The following is a 7500-nucleotide window of genomic DNA, read 5'->3' on the forward strand; positions in this document are numbered from 1 at the left end:
CCCACACATGTCCTATACAACGGTGCACCCAACATCACAATAGTACCTCCTGTCACAGCCCACAAACAATGACCTGAGTCAAAGACACAGGTCTGACACAAGCATAGAATTGGAGCGCCGCCTCTAATAAGGCAAAGGTGCATCCTGACGTGACAAATCTCATCATGTCACAAGCATTCACTTACTATAATCACTATCAACGAACGTGCCGCCCCCGCCCCCCCCCCCTACACCTTTCCTTACAACAACGTGTAACCTAACCTAACCTATGTTGTACCTTAACCTAACCTATGTTGTGCCTTAACCTAACCCATGTTGTGCCTTAACCTAACCCATGTTGTGCCTTAACCTAACCCATGTTGTGCCTTAACCTAACCCATGTTGTGCCTTAACCTAACCCATGTTGTGCCTTAACCTAACCCATGTTGTGCCTTAACCTAACCCATGTTGTGCCTTAACCTAACCCATGTTGTGCCTTAACCTAACCCATGTTGTGCCTTAACCTAACCCATGTTGTGCCTTAACCTAACCCATGTTGTGCCTTAACCTAACCCATGTTGTACCTTAACCTAACCCATGTTGTACCTTAACCTAACCCATGTTGTACCTTAACCTAACCCATGTTGTACCTTAACCTAACCCATGTTGTACCTTAACCTAACCCATGTTGTACCCTAACCTAACCCATGTTGTCCCCTAACCTAACCCATGTTGTCCCCTAACCTAACCCATGTTGTCCCCTAACCTAACCCATGTTGTCCCCTAACCTAACCCATGTTGTCCCCTAACCTAACCCATGTTGTCCCCTAACCTAACCCATGTTGTCCCCTAACCTAACCCATGTTGTCCCCTAACCTAACCCATGTTGTCCCCTAACCTAACCCATGTTGTCCCCTAACCTAACCCATGTTGTCCCCTAACCTAACCCATGTTGTCCCCTAACCTAACCCATGTTGTGCCTTAACCTAACCCATGTTGTGCCTTAACCTAACCCATGTTGTCCCCTAACCTAACCCATGTTGTCCCCTAACCTAACCCATGTTGTCCCCTAACCTAACCCACGTTGTCCGCTAACGTAACCCACGTTGTCGCCTAAACCTGCTCTGTAATTGTTATACGACTCGTTCAATTAGTGTAGTGTTGCCCACCCGCAACCCTCGCAATATAGTTCGCTACTCGCACTGCCCGCTCCCCTGTGTATCGCTTCATGTTAAACACCTTGCAAGTCTTGCTGACTTTCCACATGCTCCTGCTGTACACTGTAATGTGGATGGCAGCAGGACGTACATGCCGCCCCCCCCCCCCACCCCTCCCCACGTCCCCACGTCCCCACCTTGCCCCCTGCCTTCGCAAGCTGGTTGGTGACAAGTTTGCATGTTCAATGCCCTTCGCATGCGACGTACGCAGGCTACGTTGTGGTGCGGCCTGTGTCAACTGTCCGCTGATGTCGTACGCGTGAACCACAATCTGTACTGCACATTCGTCCTTATGTACTGAATGATACATCGTGGCACATGTGTGACCGTACAACGACTGCGCCCAAAAACGGCGGACCATACAGTGCAAATATTGTGCACGCAGCTACGTGTCGTCTCCCTATGAGAGCTGGATTGCAGTGTGGTACGCCATAGAGACGTGTGGGAGGAACGGACGCCGTGGATGGCGATCAGCATGAGCTGTCTGTTGATGTATTCGGACCTAGTCGTCTCTCCTCACACACCGTGATGGCATGGTGCACCGCGTTCCATATCTGCGACATGCTACAGAGGCCGGTTGACAGTCGTTCGAGCAATGGACATCGCATACGTACGGGGGCCACCTTCCACGTATTGTCTAGGCGTGCACATTTTGTTGCGTGTATGTGGGCAGACGTAGTGTGGCGTGACACCTGACACAGGCATGCAATAATCGTTGAAGTTGCAAATGGCGATGGACGCCTGCGTTTTCTGGTGAAGTTACGCAAATGAAGAAATGGTAACCTGTTGTGGTGCGGTTGTTCTCGCTAGGGGTGAATCGGTGATGGCGACGATAGGTTGAGGTACTAACCGGTTGTTCCAGCGATACCCACCATGCCGACGAAACTGAACGGCATCTGGGTGTGAAGCGATACGCGGCGGTGGCTGGGTGGGACCGTCCCCGGCCGGTGAGGGGGCGCCTCCCGGCGTGCTGGCCGCGCGGTGCGTGGGCGCACGCGCTACAGCCGGCTGGTGGGGGCGGCCAGTGGCAGGCGCGCCGGCCGACGGACGCGGCAGGCGTCGCAGCTGCGCGCCGGCGCACCCTGCGCGCGGCGCCGTGCGGCCAAAGTAGGTCCTCGCGGGCCCGGTGCGAAGCGCGGTGGACATCTTCAGTGTGCTGGTCCGATTGAGGACTGTGTGCGTTGAGGATGCGCCGCCGCCCGGCGCTCGGCGCCGCGACGCCGTCTGCTGCTCGGTCGCCCCAGCGGTTCTCGCTGGTGGTTTGTATCGCAGCTGTGCGGATGTGTTGGCGCGTGCGCTGTGCTGGGAGAGTTCGCTTCGGCACCCAAGTGGGGCTTTTGTCCTTCTGTGGCGCTGGCGTTGGAGCTGCCGGTCACCGTAGGTGGCGCGTGTTGTCTCCCGCCGGCAATGCCACGACAGCACGCTCCCGGGCCTCTGTCGGCAGCGGCAAGCTCAGTTGGGAGCACGGGTGGTCGCACCGAAAGCGTCTACTCGCCTAACTCCGGGCGATTGCGCCTCTCTCGAACCCGACCAAGTACTTGGGACGGCGCTGCGCGCCGCCGGGACCTGAGAGGGTTTCGAGGTGTATTGTGCAGGGGAGCTCAGCCTCCTCCTGTTTGCAGAATGATTGAGCGGACGGTTGCGTGTTCGCGCGGGCCCCCGGGACACACTCCCGGGCGGCCGGCTGCTCAGCTCTAGTTGACGCAGCTCCCTGGTTGATCCTGCCAGTAGTCATATGCTTGTCTCAAAGATTAAGCCATGCATGTCTCAGTACAAGCCGCATTAAGGTGAAACCGCGAATGGCTCATTAAATCAGTTATGGTTCCTTAGATCGTACCCACGTTACTTGGATAACTGTGGTAATTCTAGAGCTAATACATGCAAACAGAGTCCCGACCAGAGATGGAAGGGACGCTTTTATTAGATCAAAACCAATCGGTCGGCTCGTCCGGTCCGTTTGCCTTGGTGACTCTGAATAACTTTGGGCTGATCGCACGGTCCTCGTACCGGCGACGCATCTTTCAAATGTCTGCCTTATCAACTGTCGATGGTAGGTTCTGCGCCTACCATGGTTGTAACGGGTAACGGGGAATCAGGGTTCGATTCCGGAGAGGGAGCCTGAGAAACGGCTACCACATCCAAGGAAGGCAGCAGGCGCGCAAATTACCCACTCCCGGCACGGGGAGGTAGTGACGAAAAATAACGATACGGGACTCATCCGAGGCCCCGTAATCGGAATGAGTACACTTTAAATCCTTTAACGAGTATCTATTGGAGGGCAAGTCTGGTGCCAGCAGCCGCGGTAATTCCAGCTCCAATAGCGTATATTAAAGTTGTTGCGGTTAAAAAGCTCGTAGTTGGATTTGTGTCCCACGCTGTTGGTTCACCGCCCGTCGGTGTTTAACTGGCATGTATCGTGGGACGTCCTGCCGGTGGGGCGAGCTGAAGGCGTGCGACCGCCCCGTGCGTGCTCGTGCGTCCCGAGGCGGACCCCGTTGAAATCCTACCAGGGTGCTCTTTATTGAGTGTCTCGGTGGGCCGGCACGTTTACTTTGAACAAATTAGAGTGCTTAAAGCAGGCAAGCCCGCCTGAATACTGTGTGCATGGAATAATGGAATAGGACCTCGGTTCTATTTTGTTGGTTTTCGGAACCCGAGGTAATGATTAATAGGGACAGGCGGGGGCATTCGTATTGCGACGTTAGAGGTGAAATTCTTGGATCGTCGCAAGACGAACAGAAGCGAAAGCATTTGCCAAGTATGTTTTCATTAATCAAGAACGAAAGTTAGAGGTTCGAAGGCGATCAGATACCGCCCTAGTTCTAACCATAAACGATGCCAGCCAGCGATCCGCCGCAGTTCCTCCGATGACTCGGCGGGCAGCCTCCGGGAAACCAAAGCTTTTGGGTTCCGGGGGAAGTATGGTTGCAAAGCTGAAACTTAAAGGAATTGACGGAAGGGCACCACCAGGAGTGGAGCCTGCGGCTTAATTTGACTCAACACGGGAAACCTCACCAGGCCCGGACACCGGAAGGATTGACAGATTGATAGCTCTTTCTTGATTCGGTGGGTGGTGGTGCATGGCCGTTCTTAGTTGGTGGAGCGATTTGTCTGGTTAATTCCGATAACGAACGAGACTCTAGCCTGCTAACTAGTCGCGTGACATCCTTCGTGCTGTCAGCGATTACTTTTCTTCTTAGAGGGACAGGCGGCTTCTAGCCGCACGAGATTGAGCAATAACAGGTCTGTGATGCCCTTAGATGTTCTGGGCCGCACGCGCGCTACACTGAAGGAATCAGCGTGTCTTCCTAGGCCGAAAGGTCGGGGTAACCCGCTGAACCTCCTTCGTGCTAGGGATTGGGGCTTGCAATTGTTCCCCATGAACGAGGAATTCCCAGTAAGCGCGAGTCATAAGCTCGCGTTGATTACGTCCCTGCCCTTTGTACACACCGCCCGTCGCTACTACCGATTGAATGATTTAGTGAGGTCTTCGGACTGGTACGCGGCATTGACTCTGTCGTTGCCGATGCTACCGGAAAGATGACCAAACTTGATCATTTAGAGGAAGTAAAAGTCGTAACAAGGTTTCCGTAGGTGAACCTGCGGAAGGATCATTACCGACTAGACTGCATGTCTTTCGATGTGCGTGTCGTGTCGCGCAACACGCTACCTGTACGGCTCGCAGTAGCCGTGCGCCGCGTGCGGAACCACGCGTGCCTCTCAAAACTAGCGGCAATGTTGTGTGGTACGAGCGCTGAAGCGCTGGAGCGGCTGGCGTGCGGCACCTGGCGCCTGGCGCCGGTTTTGAATGACTTTCGCCCGAGTGCCTGTCCGCTCCGGTGTGGAGCCGTACGACGCCCGTCGGCCGTGAGGCCGTTGGACACAGAACGCTGGAACAGGGGCCGCCACACGCCTCACTCCCGCCTATGCGACCGTCTCGAAAGAGGCGGCGGAAACTGAGAAAAGATCACCCAGGACGGTGGATCACTCGGCTCGTGGGTCGATGAAGAACGCAGCAAATTGCGCGTCGACATGTGAACTGCAGGACACATGAACATCGACGTTTCGAACGCACATTGCGGTCCATGGATTCCGTTCCCGGGCCACGTCTGGCTGAGGGTCGGCTACGTATACTGAAGCGCGCGGCGTTTGCCCCGCTTCGCAGACCTGGGAGTGTCGCGGCCGCCTGTGGGGCCGGCCGCGTCTCCTCAAACGTGCGATGCGCGCCCGTCGCCTGGCGGTTCGCATACCGGTACTTTCTCGGTAGCGTGCACAGCCGGCTGGCGGTGTGGCGTGCGACACCTCGTACAACTACCTCAGAGCAGGCGAGACTACCCGCTGAATTTAAGCATATTACTAAGCGGAGGAAAAGAAACTAACAAGGATTCCCCCAGTAGCGGCGAGCGAACAGGGAAGAGTCCAGCACCGAACCCCGCAGGCTGCCGCCTGTCGTGGCATGTGGTGTTTGGGAGGGTCCACTACCCCGACGCCTCGCGCCGAGCCCAAGTCCAACTTGAATGAGGCCACGGCCCGTAGAGGGTGCCAGGCCCGTAGCGGCCGGTGCGAGCGTCGGCGGGACCTCTCCTTCGAGTCGGGTTGCTTGAGAGTGCAGCTCCAAGTGGGTGGTAAACTCCATCTGAGACTAAATATGACCACGAGACCGATAGCGAACAAGTACCGTGAGGGAAAGTTGAAAAGAACTTTGAAGAGAGAGTTCAAAAGTACGTGAAACCGTTCTGGGGTAAACGTGAGAAGTCCGAAAGGTCGAACGGGTGAGATTCACGCCCATCCCGCCACTGGCCTCCGCCCTCGGCAGATGGGGCCGGCCGCCCGCGCGGAGCAATCCGCGGCGGGGTCGTGTCCGGTTGCCTTTCCACTCGCCGCGGGGTGGGGCCGTTCCGGTGTGCGGTGGGCCGCACTTCTCCCCTAGTAGGACGTCGCGACCCGCTGGGTGCCGGCCTACGGCCCGGGTGCGCAGCCTGTCCTTCCGCGGGCCTCGGTTCGCGTCTGTTGGGCAGAGCCCCGGTGTCCTGGCTGGCTGCCCGGCGGTATATCTGGAGGAGTCGATTCGCCCCTTTGGGCGCTCGGGCTCCCGGCAAGCGCGCGCGGTTCTTCCCGGATGACGGACCTACCTGGCCCGGCCCCGGACCCGCGCCGCTGTTGGCTCGGGATGCTCTCGGGCGGAATAATCGCTCCCGTCAGCGGCGCTTCAGCTTTGGACAATTTCACGACCCGTCTTGAAACACGGACCAAGGAGTCTAACATGTGCGCGAGTCATTGGGCTGTACGAAACCTAAAGGCGTAATGAAAGTGAAGGTCTCGCCTTGCGCGGGCCGAGGGAGGATGGGGCTTCCCCGCCCTTCACGGGGCGGCGGCCTCCGCACTCCCGGGGCGTCTCGTCCTCATTGCGAGGTGAGGCGCACCTAGAGCGTACACGTTGGGACCCGAAAGATGGTGAACTATGCCTGGCCAGGACGAAGTCAGGGGAAACCCTGATGGAGGTCCGTAGCGATTCTGACGTGCAAATCGATCGTCGGAGCTGGGTATAGGGGCGAAAGACTAATCGAACCATCTAGTAGCTGGTTCCCTCCGAAGTTTCCCTCAGGATAGCTGGTGCTCGTACGAGTCTCATCCGGTAAAGCGAATGATTAGAGGCCTTGGGGCCGAAACGACCTCAACCTATTCTCAAACTTTAAATGGGTGAGATCTCCAGCTTGCTTGATATGCTGAAGCCGCGAGCAAACGACTCGGATCGGAGTGCCAAGTGGGCCACTTTTGGTAAGCAGAACTGGCGCTGTGGGATGAACCAAACGCCGAGTTAAGGCGCCCGAATCGACGCTCATGGGAAACCATGAAAGGCGTTGGTTGCTTAAGACAGCAGGACGGTGGCCATGGAAGTCGGAATCCGCTAAGGAGTGTGTAACAACTCACCTGCCGAAGCAACTAGCCCTGAAAATGGATGGCGCTGAAGCGTCGTGCCTATACTCGGCCGTCAGTCTGGCAGTCATGGCCGGTCCTTGCGGCCGGCCGCGAAGCCCTGACGAGTAGGAGGGTCGCGGCGGTGGGCGCAGAAGGGTCTGGGCGTGAGCCTGCCTGGAGCCGCCGTCGGTGCAGATCTTGGTGGTAGTAGCAAATACTCCAGCGAGGCCCTGGAGGGCTGACGCGGAGAAGGGTTTCGTGTGAACAGCCGTTGCACACGAGTCAGTCGATCCTAAGCCCTAGGAGAAATCCGATGTTGATGGGGGCCGTCATAGCATGATGCGCTTTGTGCTGGCCCCCGTTGGGCGAAAGGGAATCCGGTTCC

At 56.9% G+C, this 7500-nt stretch overlaps 2 non-coding genes and 1 pseudogene across 2 annotated transcripts; all 3 read left to right on the top strand.

Moving 5' to 3' along the window:
• Positions 1-2904: 2904 nt before the first annotated feature.
• LOC124772811 lies at positions 2905-4813 on the top strand. Its single transcript, XR_007014271.1, has one exon. It is a non-coding gene; the product is annotated as a small subunit ribosomal RNA (ribosomal RNA).
• A 351-nt stretch (positions 4814-5164) lies between these two features.
• Positions 5165-5319, top strand: LOC124773006. Its single transcript, XR_007014456.1, has one exon. It is a non-coding gene; the product is annotated as a 5.8S ribosomal RNA (ribosomal RNA).
• Positions 5320-5507: 188 nt separating this feature from the next.
• The window catches only part of LOC124772523, a 6331-nt pseudogene continuing 4338 nt past the window's right edge, over positions 5508-7500 (top strand).

The sequence above is a fragment of the Schistocerca piceifrons genome, unplaced genomic scaffold (genome assembly GCF_021461385.2).
Source record: "Schistocerca piceifrons isolate TAMUIC-IGC-003096 unplaced genomic scaffold, iqSchPice1.1 HiC_scaffold_943, whole genome shotgun sequence".
In the NCBI taxonomy this organism is placed as follows: Eukaryota; Metazoa; Arthropoda; class Insecta; order Orthoptera; family Acrididae; genus Schistocerca; species Schistocerca piceifrons.